General features: G+C 41.6%; 1 long non-coding RNA gene across 2 annotated transcripts in view; it reads left to right on the top strand.

The window, feature by feature from the left end:
• Positions 1-9,476: 9,476 nt before the first annotated feature.
• LOC140590820 (uncharacterized) overlaps positions 9,477-22,219 on the top strand; it is a 19,327-nt gene continuing 6,584 nt past the window's right edge. Inside the window, exons 1-3 of one of the 2 annotated variants that reach the window (XR_011991660.1) lie at positions 9,477-10,444; positions 15,086-15,223; positions 21,193-22,072. This is a non-coding gene — a long non-coding RNA (uncharacterized lncRNA). The remainder of the gene's footprint in view (positions 10,445-15,085; positions 15,224-21,192; positions 22,073-22,219) is intronic. The other variant, XR_011991661.1, reaches the window with a different exon arrangement.

Genomic DNA, 22,219 nt, shown 5'->3' with positions numbered 1-22,219 from the left:
CTTTCCCAAATGAAAGATATTATGATGTTTGACTGATTTATTCAGGCTGCATCTCGACGTTCCTCATCACGGTTTTGACACATGGCGGGGTCGCGTAATAAATGAAACGAAAATTTGTTTATTCTATTTTATTTAATTTTTTGGGGGGGGTGGGGAGTTTTTCGAAGGCCGCAGTCGACACGCGCAGGTCGCCTGACTCAGCAGCTGCAGCGATATAGTGTCTTCATGGCAACGGGGGTAATAAACACTGCCGGAGGCCGCAAGTTTGAAATCTGACTCAAAATCCTTAAAAGCAAATCTCGCCACTCGGCAGCCATCCGGGCAGTTATTTTATGAATATTTAAATGCTGTCCCTAAGAACAAGCTATCATAAAAACTTTTTTGAAGGATTTCTTTTTTCATAGTAAAAGAAGGCTTGATGCGGCCATCCGGGGGACATCCTCCGTCTGTCCCTTGTTTGCTGGGCTTCTTTGTGCCCTTTTTTCCAAGCCCACCCCCCGAGGACCATACGAAGTGACCGTACACTGCTGCGAGTTATGCTACGTTCACACCGCGAGCGTCAAAGACTCCAGCCGTCGCTCCCGCCGCCCTGAACGCGACGCTAGCCAACGCCGGAGACGCTCTCTGACGTCATATAGTGGGCGGGGACAAGGCCGCTCAGAATGCCAGGCTCTGAGAACTTTTTAAAGGGGTCGCAAAACAAACAAACGTGTAGCTTATATCTTTGCACCGACTCCTGATAGGACATAATTTGTCAAATAAATATTGTTGTGAGCCAGTTATTTGCATTCCCACTTAAAATCAAGCGTTCTGGAGGGAAAATGTTACCTATAATAGTGTAGCGCTTCTTTTCAAATTTACCTTGGATCACAATGGATGATCGCCAAGTAGTTACTTGTGCTTTATGTTTCTTTAGTTAACATAAATAGTACTTAAAATGTTTCACGACAGTTCTACTAAAACACATAATTATGTTTTGACAAACACTAATGCTATAAATAGGTTTAACATTACCGACAATTTGCACTGTTTTCTATGCTATGGCGCCAAAATTACTACTGATCTCCTTCCTTTTTCACAAAAAAATATATTATGCACTTCACCATCTCACCTAGAACACCGATTGTTTCGGACACTCTGGTCCATGCCTCATTTTTTTTTATTTATGTCCCTGTATGCAAACAGAGACACATCATATATAACTGGGTACCCGGCCAGAGCAATAATAAGTCTCTCCTCCATTGTGCCTAGGAACGGTTGGGTCGGAACAAAAGTTTACACGCTTATGTTCTGCGGCGCTCTCTTTAGCGGAGCATCTCTACATTCCCATTGGTTGCCGCCCAACCGCGTCACAGCTCATTACCATAAAGTTGACTGGATTCAACTTCTGTCTGACGCTCCCGCCGCCCAGATCGCAACGCGCCGCGCCGCGCCGCTCCTCGACGCCTCCCGACGCTCCCTCCCATAGAGAATGAATGACTTCCGGTCGCTTTGACGCTCTCGCCGCTCGCAGTGTGAACGTAGCATAACATTCGTGGGCGTTACGGGGTGTGGCAGCGACGCGGAGCCGAGTCTGGTGACTTCGGCGCCTCAGTTTATGTCTCCTCTTGTTCCTGACAGTTTCGTAAGTCTCTTGCATTTTTTTCGAAATAAATTCGCTACGTCAACGCGTGCCGTTCGAGATTTTAAAAAATCAGCTCGTGAAATCTTTTCTAGAGATCAGAGAATTTATTAAGTGGAAATGTTTGATGCTGCCTATAGGGTCAGAGGTTGGAAGTTTGATGGTTACTTGCGTAGATCGTGCGAATGATGGACTTTTTGGCTGATTGTGTGTTTTTCCCTCTAGGTTTTTCGGTTTCTTTTCTTTACTTTACCACTGCTTAGGCTAAAAATAATATATATAGTGTAATTTATTAATATTGCCGCTTTTTACGGTGTAGGTACCCGATAGGTACATTTTTGGTAATCCCTGCATAGTAACATACTGCAGCGAAATAAAACTTCTACTTTTTAACTCCCTGACATTTCTTTTTTTAAAACGTATGGATTTTTTTCCCCAGAAAACTACTCTTATAAGTTGTATATATTCAGTGATTTTGTAGACTAAAGGGATTATACGTTTATTCTAGCTCCGTAAGAGAGAAAATGGTAAAGGAGTGTATTTTTTTAAATGAGAATTAAATGTACGTGTTGGCCTGTACTATATGAGTGAATATTGCAATGAACTCGGTTGCCATAAAGAAATGCCGGCCTTGGATAGGTTAGTAATTGTTTTCTTATGTTTAATGAGCAAACCAGGACGATGAGCTGTGCTTTGATTGTGACTCATATTGGTGGGTAGTGGTGGGCGGATCGATCCAAGCATGGATAATATCGATAATAATGTTGGTGTTGATATTGATCAATACCAGTTTAATGAGATCGATACTTCAGTTAGCATTTCTCTCCCAAATGTACTGCGGTGTCTGTGTTCGCGCTGCTGCTCTCGATTGGCGCTCCCGGCTGTCACGTGACTGAACGGCGCGCGCCACGCAGACAGGTTGACTTGCGCGCGCGCGCGGGCACACACACACACACACACACACACTACATTATTTACAATAAAGTATTGAATTAAATGTGCTGTGTGTTATGTCATGTATAGTGGTTAATGGTTATTGTTGTGCATGGTGTGTGTATGTGTGTCCGCGCTTCCACCGTGTATATGAGGAGTAAACGGGGCGATGTGCACGGTGGGCAGTGCGAGGGTGTAGTAGTACGGGTGTAATAAAAGCCATCTGGTGATTAAACCCCGAACTATCTCTTCTGTTTAATTATTGGCAGCAAGACGTAAAACCCATCCTGAACATCCGATGCCCTGTATAGTGCACTCTATGCAGGATTTTTGTATTGTATTAATTGTAAATTGGGACTTCTAATCAGTTCAAAGGTTTTTAAACATGTCTTAGACCAGAAATTGTGGTCCCAGCTGATTGATAAATCTGCCTCCCATTTTGCAACAGGAAGGGATATTGATTCATCCATTTTGGAAAGTGTCCTGTATATTTTAGACAGTAATTTGGGGGTTTTGAGATTAAGGAATTCTGCCACAATTGGTGGTATTTGTAATTTGATTTGATTAGACTTGAATTTCCTTTTTACTATAGATTTAACTTGGTGATATTCTAAAAATCTATTCTTGTTAATCCCATGTCTTTTAACTAATAAGTCAAAGGGGATAAAGTGTATTTCTTCGAATATATGTTCCAAGTATTTAATACCTTTACAACTCCAATCCGGGAAATTTATCATATTATTGTTTAGTATAGTATGTCAGGGTTGTTCCAGATGGGAGTACGTTTGCATGGGATTAATGAAGACTCAGTCGTTCTTAGAAACTCCCACCATGCTGTCAGAGAAGAGCTGATACTGATGCTTTTGAAGCATTCGTGTCGTTTAATGTTTGAGCTAATGAATGGTAGATCCGAAATCTCTATGTTATTGCATAGAGCCTGTTCTACGTCTAGCCAAGGTTCATCTAAGAGGGTATGTTTTAGCCACCCTGAGATGTTTTGAAGCCTGTTGGCTAAGAAGTAGTGGTGAAAGTTAGGCAGATCTAGTCCTCCTTTGTCCTTGGTCCTTTGCAGCGTTTTTAAGCTAATACGCGGTGGTTTATCTTTCCAAAGGAATTTAGAGATGGCGGAGTGCAGGGATCTAAACCAGTCAGGTGATGGTTTACTTGGAATCATTGCAAATAAATAATTAATTCTTGGTAACACCATCATTTTTATTGATGCAACCCTTCCCATGAGTGATATGGGCAGGGACTTCCATCTAACCAGCTCATCCTCTACCTTCTTTAAAAGTGGGATGTGGTTTAATTTAGTTAAATCTGCCAGCCTAAGTGGAACATTAATACCTAAATATTTAATATCCCCAGATTGCAGTGGAGTGGAGGAAGAGTTCTGAAAGGAGCAGTTAATTGGAAGAACTGTAGATTTTAACCAGTTTATTGAATAATCTGAGACTCTTGAGAAAGAGTTTATTAATGTAATTACCTCAGAGAGACTGATTTGTGAATGCTGGAGAAAGAGTAACACATCATCCACATAAAGACTGACCTTATGTTCTACATTCTTGCATTTAATGCCTTTAATCACTATAGCCTGTCTAATTGCTGCTGCTAGTGGTTCAATAAAAATTGCAAAGAGTGAGGGGGAGAGAGGGCATCCCTGCCTGGTGCCCCTCTTGAGACAGAAGCTAGAGGATGTTTGGTCATTTGTCCTAACACATGCTGTTGGGGAACTATATAATATTTTTAACCAGCTTATGAAAGAGGTTCCAAAACCAAATTTGTGTAATGCTGCAAATAAAAAATTCCAGTTAACTCTATCGAATGCTTTTTCTGCATCTAGAGACAATATTATGATTTGAAGGTTTTTATTGCACGAATAGTCTATCAGATTAAGTAATCTACGTGTGTTTGTTGATGAGTGCCTCCCTTTTATGAAACCAGTTTGGTCAGGATGAATTATGTGAGGGGTTATCTTCTCTATTCTTTTTGAGAGAACTTTGCAGATTATTTTAAGGTCAACATTAATAAGGGATATTGGACGATAGCTGGCAGGCAATATAGGTTCTTTGCCTGGTTTTAACAAGAGACTAATGTTGGCAGAATTCATATTTGGTGGTAGTCTACCATTTTCCTTGGTTTCCTGCAACATTCTGTAGAATGTTGGTGACAGAATTGCCCAGAATTCTTTATAGAATTCTGCTGGAAATCCATCGGGGCCTGGAGCCTTATTATTGGGCATACTGTTCAAAGCTTCCTGGAGTTCACTTGGTGTCAGCGGAGAATCCAGTGCCATCGTTTGATTATCTGATCATTTCGGAAGGGTTATACTATCAAGAAACTGGTCAATTTCGTCTTTAGATGGGTTTATCTGTGGTGAGTATAAAGATTTGTAAAAGTCCCTGAAAGTGTTGTTTGTTCTATCAGGGTCATATACTGTATCCCCGGTTAAGTCTTTAACAGCACATATAGTTGTTTTCTCTTTATTTATTTTGAACTGGTTTGCTAGAAATTTACCTGATTTGTTACCATGTTCATAATTTTGCCATCGAAGTCTTTGTGCTAAGAATTGAGTTCTTTTATTAATAATTTCATTTAATTCTAATTTTGCTTTTAAGTATTTCCTGTTCCGGGGATGATATATAGGCTTCTTCTAAGGATTTTATGGTTTCTTCTAATTCCTGAATATACTTGTTTTCTCTTTTCTTTTTATGTGATGAGAATGAGATTATTTTACCTCTCATCACAGCTTTGCCTGCTTCCCAGAGAATAGATGCTGATGTTCCAGGCAGGTCATTATAGTCTAAATATAAAGCCCACTCTTTTTTGAAATAGTAAAATCTCCATCTTTAAGCAAAGATGTATTAAATCTCCAGTTTCTAATTGGTGGAATGGCCTTCTTATTTATTAGGGTTAAAGATACAGGAGCATGATCGCTGACTGCTATAGGGTGTATCTCAGTGTCTGAAATGTCACTCAGCAGTGAGCTGCTGACTAGGAAATAATCCAGACGGGAGTACGAGTGATGGACGTGTGAGAAGAAAGTATATTCCCTACGGTTGGGGTGAAGAGAACGCCATGCATCGCGAAGACCATAGTCGCTCATGTACTGCTTAACTATATTTATGGATTCCCAATTGCGCTGAGCAGCTGTACTGAGCCCGTCCATTTCTTTATTTAGTGCGAAGTTGAGGTCGCCCCCAAGAACGAGTGCGCTATCTAGGTGTTCAGAGAGTGCGGTAAAGAAAACGTGGAAGAATGAAGGGTTATCAACATTTGGACCATATACAGTATACTAACAATACATAACTTTTTGTTAAGTATAGATAATTTAATGATTATAAATCTACCCTCTGGATCTATAATTGTGTTGAGTACTGTGAAATTAACATTTCTATGTATTAAAATTGCTACCCCCCTTTGCCTAGAGTTATAACAAGCTGAGAACACATTAGGAAACTCAGGTGTTTTAAGTTCATCTGTAGTAGTGGTTGAACGACTTTAGATTTTTTAAAGTCGACTTTTATGTGATTGAAGTCCAGTCGACGTCGACTAGTCGCTGGTGACGTCATCATTAAAACGATGCAAAAGTTTTGCAACATGCCACAATTTGTAATTTATTGACAGGAACAAAATATACAAATGCTGTTAGACAGCTCATAACACATTGCAAAAACAATGCAACAGCACTGGCTAATTTTAGTGCCAACAAATGCACAGTCAACACAATAAACACTGCACTTACTAAAAATATAAAAACGACAAATAGTTTATGCAAAAGTAATGCATACCGTCGTCAGAACAGAACACTAATTCATATGAAGTGATTTCATAACTCTCGAACGAGAAAGGCTATAAGCCTACTCACTGTCAGAGTCCTGCTCAGTCACATAATTTACTTTTTTATCCTGGTTTGCGTGCAAGAAAATGAGGGCGTTGACATGGGCTGGATGCAGGCTCGCACGCTGTCGCGTAATTGTATTCCCAGCGAGTGAAAAGATTCTCTCGCTTGGGGTGCTGGTAGCTGGAACAGCTAAGTAGCTTTTGCTAATATGCCGCTGCTTTTCTGAAATGACCCACTAGGTTCCTGATCGGTGCACGTGTGACGTGTCGTGTAAGGCTGCCATGTTTTTCACGTCAAAATCACATGATCCACGCAGCGCGACTAGTCGACTTCAATCAAAAAGCGTCATGACAGAGTATTAAGGTCGACCAGTCGACTAGTCGACTAGTCGGTGCAACCCCTAATCTGTAGATGTGGCAGGGCACATCTACATCTTCAGCATCTACATTTATTAAAAATACACTTAATATTCTTTGCTAAAAAATAAATGTACACCATTTGATTACCTTTATTAGCAAGAAAATGTCATATCTTTGATTCATCAAAGTAACCTCCTCTAGCAGTTATAACAGCAGAGAAACAACAAAAATCCTGAAGGGTTAGGAGTATGAGTTTGCTTGTTTTCAGGTATGGAAGATAAGGATAGATGTGCATGTGTTGAACCATGATGGCAATATCATGGATGCAGCGAGCATCGAGGCTATCACAGCACTGTGCCACTTCCGACGACCAGACGTCGGAATTCAGGGAGAAGAGGTGACCATCGTGAGTATCACTGAACTGTCATGTCATCTTCAGGGTCTTGCACTTACCTTAAATAGTAGAAATCCCTGTACCATCTGCATCTTGTTCAGTTCCTCCACCAACAGATGATGCACATTGTATGTAAATATTTGATTAAGGAAGTGTCCACGGTGTTGCTTTTCATGAAAATATATGAAGCTGCATGTTAGTAATATCTGTGGTTCTGTGGCTTATTTTGTTAAATCTGATGTGCGCTGCAGTACTTTGGCAAAATGTAAATGCGTAATTTTACAGGTTCTTCGATGTAACAAGTGTCAAGGTCTGTGAGATAACAGAACTAATCAATAAAGCCTTGGAAAATGACAAGAAAGTTAAGTATGTATTTGGAATTTTATTTCAAAAGGCCTCTCCTTTGATGTTTAAACCATTGATCTAGGTGAGAAGTTTTTCTCTTAGCTGAAATTGTACACTATTGGTACCAGTTGCTTACCATTATTTTTAAAGACACAGTATTTGTCAGTAACCTCATATAAAAGCAAAGTCATTCAGACGCATAACATTTCCCTTCAAAATCACTGAGGATGGGTTCAGGGTTCAGATGTTGAGGACTGTGATTTGAATAGTCCTGTCCTATGTTTACCCAAAACACTTGGCTGCATTAGCCACCCTTAATTTGTATACCTGGAGGAAACCCCATGATGACACGGGGAGAACATGCAAACGCCACACGCATGGAACCCTGTCGGAAACTTGAGCCCAGGTCCCAGAGGCGTGAAGCAATCACTGCACCAATCACTGCACCACTGCTAGCCAGCCTTATTGTACAACAGTGACAAGGATTTGTGCAGTGTGCTGATGAAGGCCAAAGCCAGCCCAGCTGTCTGCACCAGCATCTGCGCTGAGTACTGCAAGAACCTGGGATTGAACCAACAGCCATGAGATCATCAGGCTAACGCGCTCCCAACTGAGCTACTCCGGCCTGGTCAGCATTGAGTAACATTGCCGGTTAGACTGGGGGGTGCTACTGTATATCAGTTAATTCTGCAAACCTTTGCAAACTACTGGAGGAACAAATAATAAATAACACAAGTCAAGTGCTCAACTCATGCTTGTTCATCATTAATGAAAATTGATGCATCTTTCATCTCCAGTAGCTACAGCATTTGTGCATGATTTGTACTTCAGTAATAATAACCGAGTTACTGCTAAGTATCTGTGCCCCCTCAAGTAAAGTGTTACTGCTTTTTCCTCTTCTGAGAGGAAGTAACTGTTTTTGCCGACCTCATAACCAAGCCCTGGGGGCAGCTTGGCATTACACATATATCAATATTTATTTATATAACACCACAGGGTTTACAAAGTGCCCAACAGACACTTGAACTGAAGAAAAAAAAACAAGTTAATGACAGGGAATTAAAATAAACACAAAAGAAGTGAGAAAGTATTTGCAAAAAATAATTTATTAAAATAACTGATTATCTTAGATTATTATAATAAGTAATAAGTAATTAATTATAGGATGTAAACATTAATTAATTAAAAGTAAAAATACTAATACTTCTATATATACAAAACTCATATAATATATTAGCCAATACATGAGGTCCAAAAGACCTTCACCAGTATCTACAGCCAGAACGATAAGTGCATTGAACATAGACTGTAGAAGCCGGAAGAATCTATGCCATTTGGTGGTAGATGGCTTTTGGTCTGGTGGCCCCTGTCCTTGTCCGCCCCAGTCCGGGTCCTCCTCAAATGACCCATGTCCTCCTCCGCCCAAGTCTGGGTCATCCACAAGTAGCCCCTGCCCTCCTCCATCCTTCTCCATGACCTCTACATGTAGCCCTTGTACTGGTTTGCCCATCTCCTGGACCTTCCCAGTAGGCTCCTGTCCTTTTCCACCCTTCTCCATATCCTCTACAGGTGGACCTTGCTTTTGTTCGCCTACATTCTGGGTCTCCCCAGTAGGCTCCTGTATTCCTCCATCCTTCTCCATGTCCTGTTTAGGTAGCCCTTGTACTGGTTTGACCATCTCTTGGTCCTCCCCAGTAGGCTCCTGTCCTTCGCTCCTCTCCCTGTCCTCGACAGGTTTAATGTCTGTCTTTGGAGCTTCAGTTTGTTCTGGGGCCAGTTTCACCAATTCACTTCCTGATTTGGTGCTTTTAGGACCTGGGCTCTGATTCTCTGTGCCCTTGGCCAAGACACCGCTGGCTTCATCCATGCTGAGCACAGCTTTATCTTTTTTGCCAAGCTTTTTCAGCTTCCTCCACACTCTGAGGTGAGCGGGCTTTTTCTTTGGGCCCTGAAGCTTTTCTTTCTTCAGTCCCTGCTGCTTCGTGCAACTCAAGCCCATGCTGTTTTCTTTCTGCCTCTTCCTTCTCTGATGAAAATGTAATGTGGGTGAAAAGAAGCCAAGTCGATTTTTCAGGAGTGTCTGCTCTGAAATTGTCGCCAAGACTGTCATGTGAAGGTGAAATCACCCTTTATATAGGAAACAGAACTAGAAGTTCTAGAACTTCATTGACCAATCAGTGATGTCTTCCACCATTACATAATGTGCCGACATCACAAGCCATATAAGGCATTTGACATTATATTGTTTATACCAAAACAGGATTGCTGGTTGACATTTAAAATCAGTACTTTATTTTTAAAGTACTGTACAGTACTGTACTTTCCCAAATGAAAGATATTATGATGTTTGACTGATTTATTCAGGCTGCATCTCGACGTTCCTCATCACGGTTTTGACACATGGCGGGGTCGCGTAATAAATGAAACGAAAATTTGTTTATTCTATTTTATTTAATTTTTTGGGGGGGGTGGGGAGTTTTTCGAAGGCCGCAGTCGACACGCGCAGGTCGCCTGACTCAGCAGCTGCAGCGATATAGTGTCTTCATGGCAACGGGGGTAATAAACACTGCCGGAGGCCGCAAGTTTGAAATCTGACTCAAAATCCTTAAAAGCAAATCTCGCCACTCGGCAGCCATCCGGGCAGTTATTTTATGAATATTTAAATGCTGTCCCTAAGAACAAGCTATCATAAAAACTTTTTTGAAGGATTTCTTTTTTCATAGTAAAAGAAGGCTTGATGCGGCCATCCGGGGGACATCCTCCGTCTGTCCCTTGTTTGCTGGGCTTCTTTGTGCCCTTTTTTCCAAGCCCACCCCCCGAGGACCATACGAAGTGACCGTACACTGCTGCGAGTAACATTCGTGGGCGTTACGGGGTGTGGCAGCGACGCGGAGCCGAGTCTGGTGACTTCGGCGCCTCAGTTTATGTCTCCTCTTGTTCCTGACAGTTTCGTAAGTCTCTTGCATTTTTTTCGAAATAAATTCGCTACGTCAACGCGTGCCGTTCGAGATTTTAAAAAATCAGCTCGTGAAATCTTTTCTAGAGATCAGAGAATTTATTAAGTGGAAATGTTTGATGCTGCCTATAGGGTCAGAGGTTGGAAGTTTGATGGTTACTTGCGTAGATCGTGCGAATGATGGACTTTTTGGCTGATTGTGTGTTTTTCCCTCTAGGTTTTTCGGTTTCTTTTCTTTACTTTACCACTGCTTAGGCTAAAAATAATATATATAGAGTGTAATTTATTAATATTGCCGCTTTTTACGGTGTAGGTACCCGATAGGTACATTTTTGGTAATCCCTGCATAGTAACATACTGCAGCGAAATAAAACTTCTACTTTTTAACTCCCTGACATTTCTTTTTTTAAAACGTATGGATTTTTTTCCCCAGAAAACTACTCTTATAAGTTGTATATATTCAGTGATTTTGTAGACTAAAGGGATTATACGTTTATTCTAGCTCCGTAAGAGAGAAAATGGTAAAGGAGTGTATTTTTTTAAATGAGAATTAAATGTACGTGTTGGCCTGTACTATATGAGTGAATATTGCAATGAACTGGGTTGCCATAAAGAAATGCCGGCCTTGGATAGGTTAGTAATTGTTTTCTTATGTTTAATGAGCAAACCAGGACGATGAGCTGTGCTTTGATTGTGACTCATATTGGTGGGTAGTGGTGGGCGGATCGATCCAAGCATGGATAATATCGATAATAATGTTGGTGTTGATATTGATCAATACCAGTTTAATGAGATCGATACTTCAGTTAGCATTTCTCTCCCAAATGTACTGCGGTGTCTGTGTTCGCGCTGCTGCTCTCGATTGGCGCTCCCGGCTGTCACGTGACTGAACGGCGCGCGCCACGCAGACAGGTTGACTTGCGCGCGCGCGCGGGCACACACACACACACACACACACACTACATTATTTACAATAAAGTATTGAATTAAATGTGCTGTGTGTTATGTCATGTATAGTGGTTAATGGTTATTGTTGTGCATGGTGTGTGTATGTGTGTCCGCGCTTCCACCGTGTATATGAGGAGTAAACGGGGCGATGTGCACGGTGGGCAGTGCGAGGGTGTAGTAGTACGGGTGTAATAAAAGCCATCTGGTGATTAAACCCCGAACTATCTCTTCTGTTTAATTATTGGCAGCAAGACGTAAAACCCATCCTGAACATCCGATGCCCTGTATAGTGCACTCTATGCAGGATTTTTGTATTGTATTAATTGTAAATTGGGACTTCTAATCAGTTCAAAGGTTTTTAAACATGTCTTAGACCAGAAATTGTGGTCCCAACTGATTGATAAATCTGCCTCCCATTTTGCAACAGGAAGGGATATTGATTCATCCATTTTGGAAAGTGTCCTGTATATTTTAGACAGTAATTTGGGGGTTTTGAGATTAAGGAATTCTGCCACAATTGGTGGTATTTGTAATTTGATTTGATTAGACTTGAATTTCCTTTTTACTATAGATTTAACTTGGTGATATTCTAAAAATCTATTCTTGTTAATCCCATGTCTTTTAACTAATAAGTCAAAGGGGATAAAGTGTATTTCTTCGAATATATGTTCCAAGTATTTAATACCTTTACAACTCCAATCCGGGAAATTTATCATATTATTGTTTAGTATAGTATGTCAGGGTTGTTCCAGATGGGAGTACGTTTGCATGGGATTAATGAAGACTCAGTCGTTCTTAGAAACTCCCACCATGCTGTCAGAGAAGAGCTGATACTGATGCTTTTGAAGCATTCGTGTCGTTTAATGTTTGAGCTAATGAATGGTAGATCCGAAATCTCTATGTTATTGCATAGAGCCTGTTCTACGTCTAGCCAAGGTTCATCTAAGAGGGTATGTTTTAGCCACCCTGAGATGTTTTGAAGCCTGTTGGCTAAGAAGTAGTGGTGAAAGTTAGGCAGATCTAGTCCTCCTTTGTCCTTGGTCCTTTGCAGCGTTTTTAAGCTAATACGCGGTGGTTTATCTTTCCAAAGGAATTTAGAGATGGCGGAGTGCAGGGATCTAAACCAGTCAGGTGATGGTTTACTTGGAATCATTGCAAATAAATAATTAATTCTTGGTAACACCATCATTTTTATTGATGCAACCCTTCCCATGAGTGATATGGGCAGGGACTTCCATCTAACCAGCTCATCCTCTACCTTCTTTAAAAGTGGGATGTGGTTTAATTTAGTTAAATCTGCCAGCCTAAGTGGAACATTAATACCTAAATATTTAATATCCCCAGATTGCAGTGGAGTGGAGGAAGAGTTCTGAAAGGAGCAGTTAATTGGAAGAACTGTAGATTTTAACCAGTTTATTGAATAATCTGAGACTCTTGAGAAAGAGTTTATTAATGTAATTACCTGAGAGAGAGTGGTTTGTGAATGCTGGAGAAAGAGTAACACATCATCCACATAAAGACTGACCTTATGTTCTACATTCTTGCATTTAATGCCTTTAATCACTATAGCCTGTCTAATTGCTGCTGCTAGTGGTTCAATAAAAATTGCAAACAGTGAGGGGGAGAGAGGGCATCCCTGCCTGGTGCCCCTCTTGAGACAGAAGCTAGAGGATGTTTGGTCATTTGTCCTAACACATGCTGTTGGGGAACTATATAATATTTTTAACCAGCTTATGAAAGAGGTTCCAAAACCAAATTTGTGTAATGCTGCAAATAAAAAATTCCAGTTAACTCTATCGAATGCTTTTTATGCATCTAGAGACAATATTATGATTTGAAGGTTTTTATTGCACGAATAGTCTATCAGATTAAGTAATCTACGTGTGTTTGTTGATGAGTGCCTCCCTTTTATGAAACCAGTTTGGTCAGGATGAATTATGTGAGGGGTTATCTTCTCTATTCTTTTTGAGAGAACTTTGCAGATTATTTTAAGGTCAACATTAATAAGGGATATTGGACGATAGCTGGCAGGCAATATAGGTTCTTTGCCTGGTTTTAACAAGAGACTAATGTTGGCAGAATTCATATTTGGTGGTAGTCTACCATTTTCCTTGGTTTCCTGCAACATTCTGTAGAATGTTGGTGACAGAATTGCCCAGAATTCTTTATAGAATTCTGCTGGAAATCCATCGGGGCCTGGAGCCTTATTATTGGGCATACTGTTCAAAGCTTCCTGGAGTTCACTTGGTGTCAGCGGAGAATCCAGTGCCATCGTTTGATTATCTGATCATTTCGGAAGGGTTATACTATCAAGAAACTGGTCAATTTCGTCTTTAGATGGGTTTATCTGTGGTGAGTATAAAGATTTGTAAAAGTCCCTGAAAGTGTTGTTTGTTCTATCAGGGTCATATACTGTATCCCCGGTTAAGTCTTTAACAGCACATATAGTTGTTTTCTCTTTATTTATTTTTAACTGGTTTGCTAGAAATTTACCTGATTTGTTACCATGTTCATAATTTTGCCATCGAAGTCTTTGTGCTAAGAATTGAGTTCTTTTATTAATAATTTCATTTAATTCTAATTTTGCTTTACGTATTTTGTTCAGTATTTCCTGTTCCGGGGATGATATATAGGCTTCTTCTAAGGATTTTATGGTTTCTTCTAATTCCTGAATATACTTGTTTTCTCTTTTCTTTTTATGTGATGAGAATGAGATTATTTTACCTCTCATCACAGCTTTGCCTGCTTCCCAGAGAATAGATGCTGATGTTCCAGGCAGGTCATTATAGTCTAAATATAAAGCCCACTCTTTTTTGAAATAGTAAAATCTCCATCTTTAAGCAAAGATGTATTAAATCTCCAGTTTCTAATTGGTGGAATGGCCTTCTTATTTATTAGGGTTAAAGATACAGGAGCATGATCGCTGACAGCTATAGGGTGTATCTCAGTGTCTGAAATGTCACTCAGCAGTGAGCTGCTGACTAGGAAATAATCCAGACGGGAGTACGAGTGATGGACGTGTGAGAAGAAAGTATATTCCCTACGGTTGGGGTGAAGAGAACGCCATGCATCGCGAAGACCATAGTCGCTCATGTACTGCTTAACTATATTTATGGATTCCCAATTGCGCTGAGCAGCTGTACTGAGCCTATCCATTTCTTTATTTAGTGCGAAGTTGAGGTCACCCCCAAGAACGAGTGCGCTATCTAGGTGTTCAGAGAGTGCGGTAAAGAAAACGTGGAAGAATGAAGGGTTATCAACATTTGGACGATATACAATATACTAACAATACATAACTTTTTGTTAAGTATAGATAATTTAATGATTATAAATCTACCCTCTGGATCTATAATTGTGTTGAGTACTGTGAAATTAACATTTCTATGTATTAAAATTGCTACCCCCCTTTGCCTAGAGTTATAACAAGCTGAGAACACATTAGGAAACTCAGGTGTTTTAAGTTCATCTGTAGATGTGGCAGGGCACATCTACATCTTCAGCATCTACATTTATTAAAAATACACTTAATATTCTCTGCTAAAAAATAAATGTACACCATTTGATTACCTTTATTAGCAAGAAAATGTCATATCTTTGATTCATCAAAGTAACCTCCTCTAGCAGTTATAACAGCAGAGAAACAACAAAAATCCTGAAGGGTTAGGAGTATCAGTTTGCTTGTTTTCAGGTATGGAAGATAAGGATAGATGTGCATGTGTTGAACCATGATGGCAATATCATGGATGCAGCGAGCATAGAGGCTATCACAGCACTGTGCCACTTCCGACGACCAGACGTCGGAATTCAGGGAGAAGAGGTGACCATCGTGAGTATCACTGAACTGTCATGTCATCTTCAGGGTCTTGCACTTACCTTAAATAGTAGAAATCCCTGTACCATCTGCATCTTGTTCAGTTCCTCCACCAACAGATGATGCACATTGTATGTAAATATTTGATTAAGGAAGTGTCCACGGTGTTGCTTTTCATGAAAATATATGAAGCTGCATGTTAGTAATATCTGTGGTTCTGTGGCTTATTTTGTTAAATCTGATGTGCGCTGCAGTACTTTGGCAAAATGTAAATGCGTAATTTTACAGGTTCTTCGATGTAACAAGTGTCAAGGTCTGTGAGATAACAGAACTAATCAATAAAGCCTTGGAAAATGACAGGAAAGTTAAGTATGTATTTGGAATTTTATTTCAAAAGGCCTCTCCTTTGATGTTTAAACCATTGATCTAGGTGAGAAGTTTTTCTCTTAGCTGAAATTGTACACTATTGGTACCAGTTGCTTACCATTATTTTTAAAGACACAGTATTTGTCAGTAACCTCATATAAAAGCAAAGTCATTCAGACGCATAACATTTCCCTTCAAAATCACTGAGGATGGGTTCAGGGTTCAGATTTGTGCAGTGTGCTGATGAAGGCCAAAGCCAGCCCAGCTGTCTGCACCAGCATCTGCGCTGAGTACTGCAAGAACCTGGGATTGAACCAACAGCCATGAGATCATCAGGCTAACGCGCTCCCAACTGAGCTACTCCGGCCTGGTCAGCATTGAGTAACATTGCCGGTTAGACTGGGGGGTGCTACTGTATATCAGTTAATTCTGCAAACCTTTGCAAACTACTGGAGGAACAAATAATAAATAACACAAGTCAAGTGCTCAACTCATGCTTGTTCATCATTAATGAAAATTGATGCATCTTTCATCTCCAGTAGCTACAGCATTTGTGCATGATTTGTACTTCAGTAATAATAACCGAGTTACTGCTAAGTATCTGTGCCCCCTCAAGTAAAGTGTTACTGCTTTTTCCTCTTCTGAGAGGAAGTAACTGTTTTTGCCGACCTCATAACCAAGCCCTGGGGGCAGCTTGGCATTACACATATATCAATATTTATTTATATAACATCACAGGGTTTACAAAGTGCCCAACAGACACTTGAACTGAAGAAAAAAAAACAAGTTAATGACAGGGAATTAAAATAAACACAAAAGAAGTGAGAAAGTATTTGCAAAAAATAATTTATTAAAATAACTGATTATCTTAGATTATTATAATAAGTAATAAGTAATTAATTATAGGATGTAAACATTAATTAATTAAAAATAAAAATACTAATATTTGTATATATACTAAAGTCATATAATATACTAGCCAAAAAAAGAGGTCCAAAAGACCTTCACCAGTATCTACAGCCAGAATGATAAGTGCATTGAACATAGACTGTAGAAGCCGGAAGAATCTATGCCATTTGGTGGTAGATGGCTTTTGGTCTGGTGGCCCCTGTCCTTGTCCGCCCCAGTCCGGGTCCTCCTCAAATGACCCATGTCCTCCTCCGCCCAAGTCTGGGTCATCCACAAGTAGCCCCTGCCCTCCTTCATCCTTCTCCATGACCTCTACATGTAGCCCTTGTACTGGTTTGCCCATCTCCTGGACCTTCCCAGTAGGCTCCTGTCCTTTTCCACCCTTCTCCATATCCTCTACAGGTGGACCTTGCTTTTGTTCGCCTACATTCTGGGTCTCCCCAGTAGGCTCCTGTATTCCTCCATCCTTCTCCATGTCCTGTTTAGGTAGCCCTTGTACTGGTTTGACCATCTCTTGGTCCTCCCCAGTAGGCTCCTGTCCTTCGCTCCTCTCCCTGTCCTCGACAGGTTTAATGTCTGTCTTTGGAGCTTCAGTTTGTTCTGGGGCCAGTTTCACCAATTCACTTCCTGATTTGGTGCTTTTAGGACCTGGGCTCTGATTCTCTGTGCCCTTGGCCAAGACACCGCTGGCTTCATCCATGCTGAGCACAGCTTTATCTTTTTTGCCAAGCTTTCTCAGCTTCCTCCACACTCTGAGGTGAGCGGGCTTTTTCTTTGGGCCCTGAAGCTTTTCTTTCTTCAGTCCCTGCTGCTTTGTGCAACTCAAGCCCATGCTGTTTTCTTTCTGCCTCTTCCTTCTCTGATGAAAATGTAATGTGGGTGAAAAGAAGCCAAGTCGATTTTTCAGGAGTGTCTGCTCTGAAATTGTCGCCAAGACTGTCATGTGAAGCTGAAATCACCCTTTATATAGGAAACAGAACTAGAAGTTCTAGAACTTCATTGACCAATCAGTGATGTCTTCCACCATTACATAATGTGCCGACATCACAAGCCATATAAGGCATTTGACATTATATTGTTTATACCAAAACAGGATTGCTGGTTGACATTTAAAATCAGTACTTTATTTTTAAAGTACTGTACAGTACTGTACTTTCCCAAATGAAAGATATTATGATGTTTGACTGATTTATTCAGGCTGCATCTCGACGTTCCTCATCACGGTTTTGACACATGGCGGGGTCGCGTAATAAATGAAACGAAAATTTGTTTATTCTATTTTATTTAATTTTTTGGGGGGGGTGGGGAGTTTTTCGAAGGCCGCAGTCGACACGCGCAGGTCGCCTGACTCAGCAGCTGCAGCGATATAGTGTCTTCATGGCAACGGGGGTAATAAACACTGCCGGAGGCCGCAAGTTTGAAATCTGACTCAAAATCCTTAAAAGCAAATGTTACGGGCTTAGGCACCAGTAAACAAGGGGAGCTCCAAGGGCTCTGGCTCTGCACAGCCAATCCATTTTCTAACAGATAATCCACTTCTATGGACATGATCTGACGCTTATGTGGATTCACACGGTAAAAATTCTGTTTAACTGGAGATGTAATGGACACAACAATATCATGTTTAAGAACTGTGGTCTGACGTGGCACATCAGTAAATAGATCAGGGAAACTATTCACTAAGTTTCTCACATCCTCACACTGTTCTGCTGATAAATGAGCCAACAACTGGTCTAGGTTGTCCAGCATCTCAGTATTTTTCATTCTGGCAGTTAAAACAGAGACCTCACAAGGCACATCTCTGTGATCCTCAGTATCACTGTGCAACATTGACATAGCAAGGACAGGCTGGGCAGTCTCTGACATCACAGCAGCAGTACGAGTAGAATATAATTTCAACATGTTAACATGGCATGTTCTGGTTTTTCGTTTCCTATCAGGAGTGGAGATCACATAATTTGTAGGGCTAATCCTAGTTCTAACCAAATAAGGACCGGAGAACCTTGTGTGAAGAGAGGAACCAGAGGAGGGTAACAACACCAATACTTGGTCACCTGGATGAAATTCACGAACAACAGCACGCTGATCATACCGTCTCTTCATCCTCTTTTGAGAGGACAAAAGAGCCTGGTTAGCAGCCTCACATGCAGCCTGTAACCTGTCCCGAAATTTCTCCACATAAGAAAGAACATCCATCTGAACTGGCTTTTCCGCCAACAACTGGTCTTTAAAAAGCTTTAATGGGCCCCGCACAGAGTGCCCAAATACCAGCTCTGCTGGGCTAAAACCAGTTGATTCCTGCACCATTTCGCGCATTGCAAACATAAGCAGAGGCAACCCCTCATCCCACTCACGTCCACACTCCAGACAAAAAATCCGTAGCCGGGTTTTTAGAGTCTGATGGAATCTCTCCAGAGCCCCTTGTGACTGTGGGTGAAACGCAGAAGATGTCACATGCTCAATCTTTAAGGTTTGTAGTATCTGAGCGAACAATTTTCATGTAAAATTAGAACCTTGGTCGGACTGAATGATCTTTGGTAACCCAAACATAGAGCAAAACTGCAGTATAGCTCGGGAAACAGACTTGGCAGTGATTGTCCGCAACGGAACCGCCTCAGGAAATCTTGTAATCATGCACATTATTGTAAGTATGTATTGCTTTCCAGATTACGTTTTCGGGAGAGGTCCCACACAATCAATCAGCAAACGATCAAATGGCTCTCCCACAACAGGTATGGGATGGAGAGGAGCCTTAGGGATGACCTGGTTAGGTTTTCCCACCACTTGACATGCATGACATGTCTTACAATAATTAACCACATCAGCCTTCAGCCCAGGCCAAAAGAAATGATGAAGGATGCGCTGGTAGGTCTTGTTAATACCTAAATGACCTGACATCACATGATCATGCGCCAGTTCCAACACATAGCGCCTAGAAACAGCAGGTACAACAATCTGGTGAACACTTTCACCAACAACACCACGGAGAGGGGTCCACTTCCTACACAGCAAACCATCAAGCACATAATATCCACATGGACACTCATCTAATTTGTCCTGTTCCACTACTGATGAGAAGAGGCGCAAGATGGTTTGGTCCTCTCTTTGGGCCTTACAGAATTCCTCTCTCCGAACAGGCAATGCCAAAGATCCTGTAAACAGCTCCTGGACAGTAGTCTTCACCTGTCCCTTAGAACCTTGTGAGTCCACAACTGGCCTGTTCCCACGATCCAAAGCATTTTTTTCAGTTGCATCGAATACACTGGACAACTCCAGATCATCACCATACTTCCTTGCTTGAGCACGGGTCAACACACAAGTGGGGAAAACAGAGGGGTACTCCCTTGTTAGACCATCATTAGCCCTAACCGGGATTGTAATAACCTCTGGCAGGGGAAACACTTTCCCACCAGCCACATCGTTTCCCAAAATTATGTCAACACCCTTGACAGGGAACTCACTCAGAACTCCCAACCGAGTGAACCCAGAAAACAAAGATGAAGTAAGAAAGGCCTGATGCAAGGGCACCCTTAATAGATTCAAACCAATACCTCGCACAACCACATGTGAACCACAAAAGGACTTATCAGTGAAGTCAAGAACTTTGTCCAACACAAATGACTGGGCTGCCCCAGTGTCCCGCAGTATCCTAACAGCAACAGGTACCTCAGCTTCAGAAACCGATAAAAACCCATCTGCAATAAATGGCTTGAATGTCTCCTCAACATCAGTCTGATGCACAGTCTAGGCACTGGCCTACTACATGCTGTCTGGTGCCCACCCCTGTCCCTCCCATCCCCTGGCATCGCTGCCAAAAATTGCCTGCTAGGCCTCAAATTGATACATACCCTTACTCCCCACTAGGGCTTGTGAAAGTCTCCACGACTTATCAGAGACCTGACATGGTCCACAGTTTTATTTCTAACCCTAGTGAGGGATTACTTAGGCCTAGTGAGGCACTCTAAAGGATACCCTGGATGGATAGCTCTTGTAACAATTTGTTTAAACCCTAGTGGGGATGATATATAAGCCTAGTTGGTATTAGTTACAACTCTGTGTCCCATATACTTACCCTGATAAGTCGTGGAGACTTTCACAAGCCCTAGTGGGGAGTAAGGGTATGTATCAATTTGAGGCCTAGCAGGCAATTTTTGGCAGCGATGCCAGGGGATGGGAGGGACAGGGGTGGGCACCAGACAGCATGTAGTAGGCCAGTGCCTCCTTGGGGTTGTTTCCTAACCCCAAACCCCTACCCCACCCCTAACCTTAACCCTAAATCCCCTTCCCTAACCCTAAGACCCTCTCCCCCAACCCCAACTCTAAAACCTAACCTTGCCCGTGCCACCATGCTGTCACACGGTGCCCGCCCGCTTCCCCCATCCCCTTGGAAGCATCATTTAGCTGCATAAAAATAAAACAATAATGTACTTACCTGGACACCTATCCACCTACTTACCTGGAATCCGGAAACATCCGCGACCTGGAATAATAAAAACCAACGTTTGATGCGCTGGGCGCTGTTTCTGCAACCATTTAACTTGTCAATTGTGCACAAAAAGGGGACTGAGAATCTTGTTGCTGATGCCCTATCACGGGTATATGGACAGTAAACTGCGAGCAGTTCCGTTTTTGGTGGGGAGGTGTTACGGGCTTGCCCGTTATTTTCTTTCCTTCTTTTCCTCGATACCTGTTCCTCTCCTGTCCTGTAGGGGGCGATATGACATCTGGAGGCGTGGTGGAAGGAAGTCCAGAGAGAGATGATAAAGGTCAGAAGAAGAAGACCGAGGAGAGAGGATTGTGCTTGTTTTCTCTGTTGTGCTTTGGTACATTATGCCTATTGTGTTGTGAGGGTTTTCCCCAGCGTTGGCCTGTGACACTGTGCACATATTTGTGTTGTATTGTACTTTGTTAGTTTTTGCCCATCATTGTTGGAAGGGGGTAAGCGCCATCTCATTTGTACTTCTCCTTTGTTCTTGTTTTTGTGTAGTTAGGGAGATAGGGCAGATGCATGTCTTTTCTTTTCTTTTCTTTTCTTTCTTTTGGTTAGGTCAGTATAGAGTGTGTGTTGGGGTGGAGACATTTTGGGATTATGTTTGTTATTTTGGCGTGGCTTACCCCTGGAGTTATGGTTTGACTTTTATTTCCTATATGTGTAGGTTTATGTTAGCGGGAGAAACACAATAAATTGCACAGCACTGGTGGACATGGACTGTAGTAATTTGGTTTTCTTTTAGGGACCCGGTGGTGTTGTTACGTGTTGTAGATAGCAGCCATCCGGGCAGTTATTTTATGAATATTTAAATGCTGTCCCTAAGAACAAGCTATCATAAAAACTTTTTTGAAGGATTTCTTTTTTCATAGTAAAAGAAGGCTTGATGCGGCCATCCGGGGGACATCCTCCGTCTGTCCCTTGTTTGCTGGGCTTCTTTGTGCCCTTTTTTCCAAGCCCACCCCCCGAGGACCATACGAAGTGACCGTACACTGCTGCGAGTAACATTCGTGGGCGTTACGGGGTGTGGCAGCGACGCGGAGCCGAGTCTGGTGACTTCGGCGCCTCAGTTTATGTCTCCTCTTGTTCCTGACAGTTTCGTAAGTCTCTTGCATTTTTTTCGAAATAAATTCGCTACGTCAACGCGTGCCGTTCGAGATTTTAAAAAATCAGCTCGTGAAATCTTTTCTAGAGATCAGAGAATTTATTAAGTGGAAATGTTTGATGCTGCCTATAGGGTCAGAGGT

This window comes from Paramormyrops kingsleyae, chromosome 5 (assembly GCF_048594095.1).
Source record: "Paramormyrops kingsleyae isolate MSU_618 chromosome 5, PKINGS_0.4, whole genome shotgun sequence".
NCBI classification, from domain to species: domain Eukaryota; kingdom Metazoa; phylum Chordata; class Actinopteri; order Osteoglossiformes; family Mormyridae; genus Paramormyrops; species Paramormyrops kingsleyae.
Note: the sequence above shows the minus strand (reverse complement) of the source record. Positions and strands in the feature narration are given on the sequence as shown.